Genomic DNA, 13,616 nt, shown 5'->3' with positions numbered 1-13,616 from the left:
ATCACGTATCATATTCATATGGATTTATTTTCAATTTATTCTCCATCTCTATATAAATGTTTTGTATATACGTTTAGCAAATGCGAACACATATATGTAAATTGAATGTGAAATACTTATAATGCGAACACATATATGTAAATTGAATGTGAAATACTTATAATGCGAACACATATATGTAAATTGAATGTGAAATACTTATAAGGCATATGAATAAGCTACATCAATAGAATATTTTTATATCAACCCGACCAACCCACACGATTTGTATTGCATTTTAGTTTTGATTGGGTTGAGATTTTTCAAATCATATACATTGAATTAAGTTGTTGAAATGCTTTTAACCCGATCAACTCAATCCATTATCACACTCGGCTATTTTGTCAAATTGTGTTTGGCATTGAAAATGTTAACTATTTTAATTGTTATTTATGATCTACAAAATGTATACATACATACATACATATGCGTGTACATATATGTGGGTATATATATATATTCACTGGAAAATGGAGACGACCTCCAAACTGCAAAGAGAGAATGAGAGCACTGACTAAAAAGATTTAAAGAAAGGAAAACCCTTTTTGTCTATCATGGATCTGGTCTAAATTTCAGCGTTGAATGTTCGTGGGGCATTTGCCAATTGGCAGGCATCTCGAGATTGGATTTTATTTTTGACGGATTTAGAAAATTTATCAATTTAGATAACACGGTCAGTTGATAAATAGAAACTAAAAACATAATTTCTTAAACGAACTTTTTTTAATTGACCCATAAAAATTAAGCCTACAACACGAAAACTAAATATAATTAACTACATGTGTATTTTTGGACGTCGGCTCGGTCCAAACTACTCAAAAGCCATTCAAACCGCAAACCAGACCAAACCGAGCTGTTTGACTGTTTTTTAGACCAAACTAGACCGTCAGACCGCTCAAACCACTAAAAACGGTATGGTTTGATTTGGTTCGGCCGGTTTGAACAGTCCAACAGTTTTTTTGAACACACATTTCTTAATTTTGATTTTCTAAAAACATTTAATAGAACAAAATTTCATTTTATTGGTGAAGAAGGAACATGTAAATTTGGACCAATTCATGCCAAATAAGCATGTTTTAAAATCCTCAATCAATAAATAATGGGCAAAACTTGGTGACATGTTTTACCCTTGAAGTGAAAGCAAAAAGGTGAGAATAATTGAGACCATTATGATGTTAGCTAACAACTTTACATCATCATCATCATCATCATGCATGCTTTCTATTTTCTTTTAATTATGATACAAATCTCAATCCATCATCAGATATCCTTCAATCAATTAAGGGGCCGTTTACCAAATGTTTATCCGAATAAGCGTTTATGAAGTCACGTTACCTCACCAAATGAATATGGTAAGAGCCATGAACATCGCTACCACCTCCAACTCCGTTACCGCTATTATATTTATACGAACTAAACATATAAATTCAAATTCGTTTGAAATATTTCATTTTTTTTTCCTGCCAACCAAACACATCGTCAAACATGATTAAATTTCATTTCAATTCTTTCAGATTCTGATTCCTTTAACATATTTCATTTTATGAACCAAACACCACATAAATCGTTTGGTTTGATTTACAATTTGCATGGAAATGACATCAAACCATATATTAAAGTTTGTAATAGATACTAGTAATTAAAATGTATGGTAACTCAATAATTTAATGGTTTGCTTTATGACTAACAATAATTCAAACCCATTATATTACCCCATCATTTTTTCTCTTTCAATAATTATGCATTATGTAAGTATGAATGGTTGAATATGTTGTTTTTATATGAAAATATAAAAAAAATTAATTTGATCAATTTAAATGGTTTAATTTTAAAAATTGTCTTATTCTTATTGAACTGAATAAGACTTGTGGCTTAAACCAACCGTATTAAATATCAGATATCATAATCATAAAAAGATATATTATTTTTTTTAAAAAAAGTTGTGGAAATTAAAGTTGATTAGGATGTATATACAAACAGCATAATTCCAATTTCCAACCATTAACTCGATCATATAAAAATCTACCCACTTTCTAGTGGGACATAAATAATCTCTCTCCATTATACATATACGTGCGTGCGCACATATATATATATATATACTATATTATAAATCATTTGACAAAAACTCTTAAAAATTATTTTTTATACAAAAAATACTGTTTATTGATGTATATTACTTAAAATTCAAGATTACAAGTAATTTTGCGTATATTAAAGCTTTATTTTTAAATTCATGTAACTAATTGCAGATAAACATAATCAAATACAAGATAAACATTCATTTTAAATATAGAAAATCTAAAATATAATTATAATAATCATTGAGTTCTAACAAAATGTTTAATTATTATTTTTATGAGAAATTATATTATTAATCATAGATAAATTACTTTATTATTAAATCTAAATTAAATTATAATAAAACTTTGAATTAAAGAAGTTACACAAAAAAAGAGAATTATTAAATAGTTAATTTGATACTAATATCGATTTATTTTTTCAAATTTTTATGATATCTTTAATTTCATATTTCATTCAAAATAAAAACATTATCGTTTTCTCAAAACCATATAAAATCGTATTGTATCGATAGAAACAAAATAAAAACTAAACATTAAAATGAAGATTTATCTCGTTGCATTATACGAGTATCTTTCTAGTATATATATATATATATAGAGAGAGAGAGAGAGAGAGAGAGAAAGAGAGAGAGAGAGAGAGAGAGAGGAGGATGATAGCTAAATGGTTAAATCATATGTGATATTACATGCAATTATGGAATACAGTCAATGATTCAACTGTTTTTATATTCTCTTATTTAGTTAATGTTTTTATATAAAGTTGACTTTTTTTTTTCTATATATATCTATGTAGTGGTTGTTTTTTTTTTCTTCCATAAACCTTTTCTACAATGGCGCATTTAGTTTTGGAATGTAACTATTCATGTTAGTAACAACCATTGAATTAAAATAAGTCGGTGGTGTGAATGTATTTTTTTTTCTTTTTCTTTTATTTTCTTGAATGCTCATATATATATATATATATATATATATATATATATTAGAAGGATACTCGCATAATGTAGCAATATACATATTTATTTTAATATTTAGTTTTATTTTTTGTCTTTATTGATATAATACGATTTATGTGGTTTTGAGAAAGATAATGTTTTTACTTTTAAATAAAAACAAATTGAAGATATCATAAAATTTTAGAAAATATATCGATATTTATATCAAATTAATTATTAAAAGTTCTCATTTTTTGAACAATTTCTTTAATTCAATTTTTTATTATAATTTAATTTAGATCTAATAACGAAGTAATTTGTTTTTTAACAATATAATTTTTATAAAGATAATGATTATTCTAATTATATTTAAAATGAGATGTTTATCCTGTATTTTATTTTGTTTATCTGTAGTTAGTTATACGAATTCAAAAATGGAGCTTTAAGAAGTTGTATTTATGCACAATTTAGTTATAATTTTAAATTTTAAGTAATATGCATTAATACACAGTACTTCATGCATAAAGAATGGTTTTTAAGAGTTTTTGTCAAATACTTTATAATATAGTAATATAAATAAAATTTAATAATGTTATTACAAAACTACAAAGATAAAATTTAGACAAACCACATGAACCAAATTACTCAATTTAAAACTTCAAAAAAAAAAAAAATTAAAAGCATGTCAATTAATAATTATGAGTGTGACACAGCAAAAAAAACACAAAAAATATATTTATAAAATTTAATAAAAGTTGATGTGATGCATGTTCTACACACATCCCCCACAAAAACATAAAATAAATAATATATAAAAAAAGAGAATTATTTTGTAATTTTTTAATTCCCCAATTTCCAACAAATCTATTATTTTTTTTTGTTTGTGGTTACGTGAGATGTTATTTGATTTTATTGCAAAAAAAAAATGTTATTGAAGGTTCACAATTTTTTTCTTTCTTAATTTAATTTTCTTCATAATTATATTATATATTTTGTCTGATGTGATGATTTTGTTCAAATACAAGACATGCTTTGGATTTGACCTTGAGACCTTGTTAGCCTCGGTCACTGAGTGAGCTAAAAATGTCCTTTCACATTGTTGTTAGAGGCGGGTTTCGTGTGAGACCGACTGAGGTTGTCGTTAATCAACTTTTACGCAGATGTTATTAGCACCTCGATCAGTCTCAACAGTCATGGAAAAATTAGAATCTGTGACTATGAGGAAGATCCCCAATAACAACATCACCTACGAACCATTTTCACACAAGTAAACATGTTTTTCACAACCTTAACATTAATTTGCTTTTTATTCTTTCTCACATTCTATATAAAAAAATGTAAAATGGATCCACGCATATGTTTTATTTGGTAAAAAGAATCTGTTTGTTTTAGGTATTCTTACTTACATCTATTTCAAAATTTACACTCAGCTATATTGTATATGTATACAAGTAGTATCGACTATCGAGATGGACAAAAGGAGGGACAAAATGAGAAAATATATATAATTGCCATTTTAAGTTCTTGACCTTAAATCAAGATACAAAACGTAACATCATACGTATACCTTACTAATTTATATAAAATATATGACTTCGAAAACCCGTTCAGTTCTTTAAGGACCAATTACTAGACCGATTATGAAAGTCCGATGAAGGCCCAATATCTGTTCAGTTACGACTGGTGATGGCCAAACCAGGTTATGGGATCGCTGGTTACCGGTTATGGTTTTTGTCGGATTTGTAGGACCAGGGCTGGTTATGGACCGGCCCAAGATATTAAAAAATGTCTTTTTTAAAAAAATATAGCGGTTAACTAACCGTTTTTTACCTTTTTTTTTGTTTTTTTTGGCCTCTAAACACTATAAATATGTAACAAGGTTGAGAGATATACATATTAAGTTCTCAATTCGCAAAAAACGCAAAAAATGTTCACAGTTCTTGTAATAAAACGTATTTTTAAAGTGTATGTGAGTGACCCGTACGACAAATTTAATAATGTATTAAAAATATATAGCATTAAAAAAATTTAAAAAATATATTTTTACGGGTTGGACCGGTTGGGACCGGGACTTGCAGTCCATAACCGGTTATAAACTAGCCTGACCGGTCTTCATCTATTCGACCGAGACAGGGACCGGTTATAGCCGGTTATGAGAAATCTTGGGACCGGTTGGGACCAGCCCGGGACCGATTTTTGACCATCACTAGTTCCGAGTTACAACTTACGTGATTAACACGATCAATTAAGCTAGGCCATGTTACAAATGAGGCCCAATACCAGTTATGGAGGCCCATCTCTTATTGAGTCATATTAATAGGATTGGATACTCAAAATCATTGTATATATTTCAAAATAAACAAAATCATTAAGGGGCTGTTTGTTTTTAATAAAAAAACTCTTAATGTCCTCTTAAGTCTGAATCATTCAGACATAAGAGGATTCAATGTGTTTTTTTTTTCAATTAAGAGCTTAAAAGCTCTTATTAGGTCCGAAAATTTAAGTGGTTGCGAAACCTCTTATTACCTCTTATTTCAAATCGTCGTCTACCTACTCTGATCTCTTTGCGCTTGATTTCTCTAGATCAACTCTTCTGTCTCGATCTCTCATCTCTCAATTTTGTCAACTGTCGATCCATATCAACTCTCGATCTCTCGTCTTCAAACTTCAGATTTCAGACGCAAAAAACAAACAGTCTGACTGATAGATTTCAGACTTCAGCACAACCTCTTAAAAATCAGAAGTGAATTCAGACTTCAGCACCTCTTAAAAAACAAACGCCACCTAAAACTTAAACAATTTACATTTTTTGTTTTTAAAGTTATAATATTTAAATGATAATAACATTGTGAATTAAATTTATAGTATGAGAATTTTATAATATTTAATCTCACACTTTTTATTTTCAGGATTTTGTGTTTGGAAGGGTGTCCTATCTCCTGACTAATTTCGGTAAATTGCGACTGTAAGACATCGGTCATGTAAACCCAGTGGCCATAACTGTTGTGGACATCTGGAATTGAATCTAGAATGGATGAGATATTCTACCACATCCCCCTTAGGTATCAACCTGTACACCACAACCCTTGTGGTTTATTTTTAGGATTATTGTTGGATTTTAAAATTAATAAAAAAAAACATTTTCAACCACCACTTATAATTATATATTTGTTCAAAATTATATTTCGGATTCTTTGTAATGACATGTTGAATTAATCTTTTATTTTCAGGTTACAATAATATTTTTTCTATTAACCTGGATATTCAATCCGCTATATGAGCCGACGATCCTATGGTGATCACCCATTTTGCAGATAGCCTGAAATCACCACATTTGAACCTCCACGGCCACAGAGGGATTTTTATTCTTCATTGGATTCAAACCTGAGACCTCCAAACACTTTTGACCTTTGAAGCCGAAACTTAAACCAATCGGGCACCGCCTTTATAGTTAGTATTTTATATCATGCTACATTGTACGAGTAGACAACTAATAAATAGTAATATAAAATAGAGATAGTATTAATAATGAATATAATCCACATTTAAGTAATATTTAAGGTGATTATATATGTGTTTTCAATTGTTAGGGGAATTTTGGTAACATGTTATGAGAATTGATGCTCACCTGGCGATAAGAATAATAATTTATACTTACCATAAAACATTAAGGATAAGATATGTCGATTACTGTTAAGAAAAAGCTTTTATTTTCATGAACGACAATTCGTAAATGAACACTGTGATGATGTGAAACATGGTATGAAAGTAACTGTACCGGCATGGCCCCACTGATTTCTTTTCGATCGGAGCATCCGACAGGCAGTTCACCAGGTAAGGCCTCCCATCCGCTAGTTCAGTCGTTAGGTCGAGAACCTCCTTTGGACTTGACTCTTTGCTTTGACAAAAGAATGCCCTATTGAATGGTGACAGAGGGAGTGGAGGTCTAAAATCAAGATGGCTCCTCTCGATCTTATGATGCCTTCGGCCCAATATTCTCAACTAGAAGGGCAAATCTACCTAGTCAAAACTCTTGAACCAATGACTCTCGCCGTATGAAAGCGATACCAGGACCAGAGAAGGTAAAACTTTGGGCGAGATGCCAGGTTTTGCCTACGCTACGACCTCTCCTCTGGTTTAGAACCCTCAAATCCACAATGAATATTATTAAGTAGGAGGTTGGCTATTTTTTGGAAAATTAAAACAAACCTATGAATGTTGATAAATAGATAGATAGATAGATAGATAGATAGATAGATAGATAGATAGATAGATAGATATTTGCATGACTTTTACATGTTGATGACGTTAAAATCAAATTCAATACCTACACTGGAACATTTTCAATCCAATTCTCAAGTATCTCATGATGCAGAGAATACACTAAAGCCCAACATGTGGATGTATAGGGGATGAAGGTATGTTATTATAAGCATGTCGATTATATTGTTTTCATTGATTTTATTAAAAATCAGTTAAAATAACTTGAACATTCTTGTGGTTCGCAATTTATTACGAGTTGGGTCTTTTGCTCTAACAACAAATTTAACAGCTACAGAACTGGGTCTTTTGTACAAAGGTAGAAGCATTTACCATCATAGACATTGAAGTCTAGTGTTAATATTTCAATTTAAAAAACTATATGGTGGCACCCAACAAAACGATACGGTGACACCCTTCATAAACATAATTTTTCCCCTTACGACGGAACCATGAAGCGATGGCTCATGTCACCGTATTTATCCATGTGGGTCCGTCCCTGTCAGAGAATTATGTTTTATTTTGATGTTATAAAACCTAATTCTCTTATGAAACATCAAATACGTCTCTCTCTTTACATTTTATTTATTCTTCATATTTTATATATTGTACTTTATGTTTTTTAAACTTTCACTTTACTGTCCTCAAAATATTATTATTATATAGTTTCTATATTTTGATTAATTTATGTAATTTATTAAATATTAATAATAAAAATTACATTGAAAATGTATAAAATAAAAATTGGAAACTACATAGTTTTGTGTCATTTTAATAGTCTTGATAAAAAACTTTCAATGATATATTTTGTTATAAAAATATTTATTTTATTATAATTTAATAAATTATATAGATTAATCAAATATGTATAAAAGATATAAATAACTCATTAAGGGTAAATTAGTCATTTTCTTTGTTCCATCTTGTCTAATTTTGTCTTACCAAATGCTAAACAACTGTTTTGTCTGTTTTTTTCTATCTTGTCGTGTCTGGCTTCCAAATCTACCCTAATTGGCTATCATAAAGGGTGTTCTTTTTTGAACATTATACACACACACACACACACACACACATATATATATATATATATATATATATATATATGGAGAGAGAGAGAGAGAGATAAACTTTGCAAACCATCTCAATGTTACAATCAATGTAAACCAACCAATCTTATGATTTTACATTGAAATCACATGTTCTTACAAAACATAGTCAATACAAGAATGCACAGACGACTTGACAAGAATATAGATAATTTATCTTTATCATGCAACATACAAAGAACTCCAAAACAAAAACAAACCACCGACAAAATGCATTTGTATATTTGTACTTGTAATCATGCGTTATTTGGTTGTACATTTAAACCAGGACCGGCTCTAAGAGTGTTCGGAGTGATGCCGTCACACAGGGCCTCCGATCGTCAGGGGACTCCAATTTTATTAACTTATATGTATAGTGATCAGATATAAAAAGCTAAAATCCACCAAATTAATCCAAACATTAAGTAGCTCAGTTGGTAAAGCTTTTAACCGTTAACATAACTTAATTATAAATTAATAAAAAAAAAAGATAACTTCATCACATAAAGACTTCTTGTTTACAAGATAAATTACATATTTTTTTTCCTAATTGTTTATTTATGGGTAGATATCAAGTTGTTTTTTTTTTTAATTTTTATATTTCCCTTTAAATTTTGTCCCTATGTTTTTAGGTATTTTATTTTTATATATAATATTTATTATTTATTTTCTTTATTGTTGATAGGAATTCTTTTGTTAAAACCTTATGGAACCGATTAAAATCACATATCCATAAGGGTGCGTTTGATACGCAGACAGGACAGGACAGGACATAACATGACAGGACATGACAGAACAGGACAGCTGTTCAACATTTGGTAAGACATGACAGGACTGGACATAACTGGTTAAAATGACCAATTTACCCCCAGTGAGCTGTTTAGTGTTTTTTTCACTAAATAATCAATATAAATGTTAACAAATACGGTGTGCAAAGTATAACTTACATCAAATGACCGTAATCCCTAATTTTTTTACTTGGTTTTCTTTTGCGATCGTCACCATTAATTTGCAACACTTGTTCTTAGGTGCCGTTTATCAACCGTTTACTCGGGTAAGCGCTTAAAAAGTCACTTTACTTTACCGGTTGAATATGGCAAGGACTAAGAATCTTACCCGGTAAGAGCGAAAACAAGAATCGAGAGTCTTACCCAGTAAGTTAGAACGACCACTCTTATCATGGTTAGCGCTTACCGGGATTAAATTGTTGCATACGATGCATTTTAGTGAATAAAATCTTAATAGTGTTGAATTTTACCGGTAAGTGCTTACTGGGTAAGTGTTTAGGTAAACGGCCCCTTAGCCTCGTTCATTTTCAAGGTACAAATTTTAGGGTATTAAGCAGATATTATTGTTTTCCTTTTATTATATAATTTTTGTTTGATTGTTTAATGAGTTTGTAGCCAATCTTGATTATGAAAATATAATCAGATGATTTAGCTTCTAAAATGTTAGAAGATTTATGTTCCCGAAATATAATGATCAGTTTGATATATTCAAATATCAGTTTGAATATAATGATCAGTTTGAATATTTGTTAGTAATTATTTTATAGTTTCGCATATATTCAAATATATAAATACTTATTTTTTTAATTTAGTAACAAATTTTTTAATAAATAGCATAACTTAAAAAAATATAGGACCACATTCAAGTTTTTGCACAGGACCTCCAAAATGAGAGTTAGTACAATGTAAATATATCTCTTTCTAACTTTCAACGAACTGATTATTTAATTCTCATTGTTTGTCTTAATAAAAACATATCCAACAGTTATGCTATACACACACACTAGCTAGAATGGTACTCGTGCAATGCAATGAGATATATCTCGATTTCAATGTTTAGCTTTTAGTTTTTGTCTTTATCGATATAATATGATTTTATGGGGTTTTGAGAAATCAATAATGTTTTTATCTTTGAATGAAATATAAATTTGAACATATCATAAAATTTTGAAAAAATATATATATGAATATTAATATCAAATTAACTATTTAATAGTTTTCGGTTTTTTTGGTGTAATTTCTTTAATTCAATTTTTCTATTATAATTTAATTTAGATTTAATAATAAAGTAATTTATTTTTGGTTTAATAATATAATTTTTTATCAATATAATAATTAAGGATTATGTTAGAACTCAATGTTTTATTTTAATTATGTTTGAATTTTCTATATTTAAAATTTTATCTTGTATTTTATTATGTTTATCTGCAGTTAGTTATACGAATTTAAAAATAGAGCTTTAATAAGTTATATTTATGCAAAATTTATTTGTAATCTTGAATTTTAAGTAATATGCATCATTAAGTAGTATTTCATGTATAAAAAATAGTTTTTAAGAGTTCTTGTCAAATGCTTTATAATATAATATAGATTTCTCGTTTTTTTTTGTGTAACTTCTTTAATTCAATTTTTATTATAATTTAATTTAGGCCTAATAACAAAGTAATTTATTTTTGGTTTAATAATATAATTTTTTATAAAAATAATAATTAAACATCATGTTAGAAACTCAAGGATTTTCTTAATTATATTTTAGATGTTCTATATTTAAAATAGATGTTTATCCTGTATTTGATTATGTTTATCTGCAATTAGTTACACGAATATAAAAATGGAGCTTTAATAAGTTGTACTTGCGTAAAATCACTTGTAATCTTGAATTTCAAGTAATATGCATCAATAAACAGTACTTCATGCATAAAAAATGGTTTTTAAGAGTTTTTCTCAAATGCTTTATAATATAGTATAGATATAGATATATAATTTTTCTTTAAATTTAAAGATTTTTCTATTCTCTCATTTCTTTCTGTATTTTAAAGAAGAATTTAACATAGCTGTTGAAACAAACTTATCCAAAACTTTCAAAATTTATAAAATAACATAGTTGTTGAAGATGCTCTAATTACTTCATAACACAAAAATAAGAATACATTCCTAGGTAGTACATTAATGGTGAAGATGCAAAGTTTTTGATACAAATGGTTTAGAATTCTATAGGTATTAATTTATGAGCAAAATGCATTAAAATTTAACGAAGTTTGTCTTAACGTTAAATTATTCTTATTTCATACATGTTTTTACCTTTAAGCGTGTTTAATTATACCAAAGAGCTTTTGGTCCAATGGTATCTTATAACTCAACCTTCTAAAAATCAAAGGTTTCTAGCCTAACCTTTGTTGAGGTGTACGTGTGTGAATTCTATTTGTTGTATATAAATATTACATACTTTAAAAAGAAAAAAAATATATTTAATCCTTGGTAAAATTTAACACTATTATGTACTTACCGGGTAAGATTTTAGTTGACCAAAACGACATAGTATACAATCTGTGGTAAGAGTCGTCGCCCTCACTTACCGGGTAAGATTTTAGTTCACCAAAACGACATAGTATACAATAATTTACCCGGTAAGACTCTTGATCTTTGTCTCGCTCTTACCGGGTAAGATTTTTGGTCCTTACTCTATTCATCGAGTGAGGTAATGTTACTTGGTAAGCGTTTACCCGGGTAAGCATTTGGTAAACTGCCCCTAAGTGATAGTACAAGTTTTCAGCTTAAGTGACATCGGTTGATTTTGATGTAATACTTTTTTCCATATAATCAAGAATTGAATATATCTTGATAACTTGGTACTTATATCGTCCATAGTTACAAGATCTATCGGTCAAAATTAGGGGCAGGGATGGGGAGGGAATCCCAATACCTGTCCCCATCCCCGATCCCTCGTATGTGTCCCCGTCCCCGCCGGGGATTATGATCACATCCCCATCCCCGTCCCCAATGGGGAAACGGATATTTTTTTTAAAAAAAACAAAAGATTATAAAATATCACTATTTATTGAAATACACTAATATTAAAATAAGACTTAAACAAGACCAAAAAGTTTAAACTAATATTATCAAAGTTAACGTCAAACGTACTAAAACTACATCGAGTAATATTCGGAAGGACCAAAACATATCAAGTAAATTTCTATACTATCTACCATAAAAAAAAATAAAACAACCACTTGTTACTCGACATCCGCATCATATGTAACTGTTTCATCAAATGCTTGAGGCTCTGCATGTTTTTTATCTATAAAAAGTAAATCAAGTTAGAATAAATATATAATTACTTGTATGACTAAGAACTTAAATATTTTTTTTACCTTGAAGTTCTTTCCGTAACCAGCTTTGAGTGCACATTAAAGCTCCAACTGTTTGTGGGTGTAGTCAACTACGCTGTTTTGTGATTTTGTTACCGCTCATGTTAAAAGCGGATTCAGAAGCTACCATAGAAATTGGTATGGCTAAAACGTCTCTTGCAATTCTTTGGAGTATAGGAAACTTGGAGCCATTACATTTCCACCACATTAAGATATCAAAGCCGTCTTCATTAGGTGACAATTTTTCAGCCAAATAATCATCCAATTCACTTGTTTTCAAGACATCATCATCACACATCATAGACTCAAATTCCATCTTCCATGTAGGTTTGTAGGAAGTGAAATCATATACATCTAAGGAACTAGCGGTTGATTGTTCTTTTTGTGAAGGTTTGTCGGCATACTTATTCTTATACTCTTCAAACAACTCGACACATAGGTTACGTATCCTCATAACCTCACTTTTTGCCTCACCACCATAGATTTTCGAAAAGAAATAATTTATTAACTTCAACTTATATCTAGGATCTAACACAATTGCTACACTCATAACCTCGTGTATGACACTCCAATATTTGTTGAACTTGATCAACATTAATGATGCCATTTGCCTAATAACATCATGATCAGAATTTTTCCAACTCAACAAAGACATTTTAATTTCACAAATCAACGGGAAAAAGATGTTTGACGTAGGATATAATGTTCCCGAAAACTCTTCAGTCACACGATAAAATAACTTTAACTTTTCACAAACAATTGACACCATTGCCCATTCATCTTCACTAGGTAAGCAAATATAACTTCTCTCCTTTTTGCTCAAGCGACTAAAGACGTCCTTATACTCCAAAGCAACATTTAACATAAGATATACCGAATTCCACTTTGTCTTGCAATCAAGAACTAATTCCTTTTCACAATTTACACTTAATTGTCTTGCACATAGTTTAAATTCTTGTACTCTCTTAGGAGAGTTTGTCCAAAATGCAACACTATCCCTAACTGTTGGGTCACCTATTGATTTGGTGATGACCCACTGATCTGTTCCTCTACCTTAGCA

Source organism: Cynara cardunculus (assembly GCF_001531365.2).
Source record: "Cynara cardunculus var. scolymus isolate 2C chromosome LG 5, CcrdV1, whole genome shotgun sequence".
NCBI classification, from domain to species: Eukaryota; Viridiplantae; Streptophyta; class Magnoliopsida; order Asterales; family Asteraceae; genus Cynara; species Cynara cardunculus.
Note: the sequence above shows the minus strand (reverse complement) of the source record.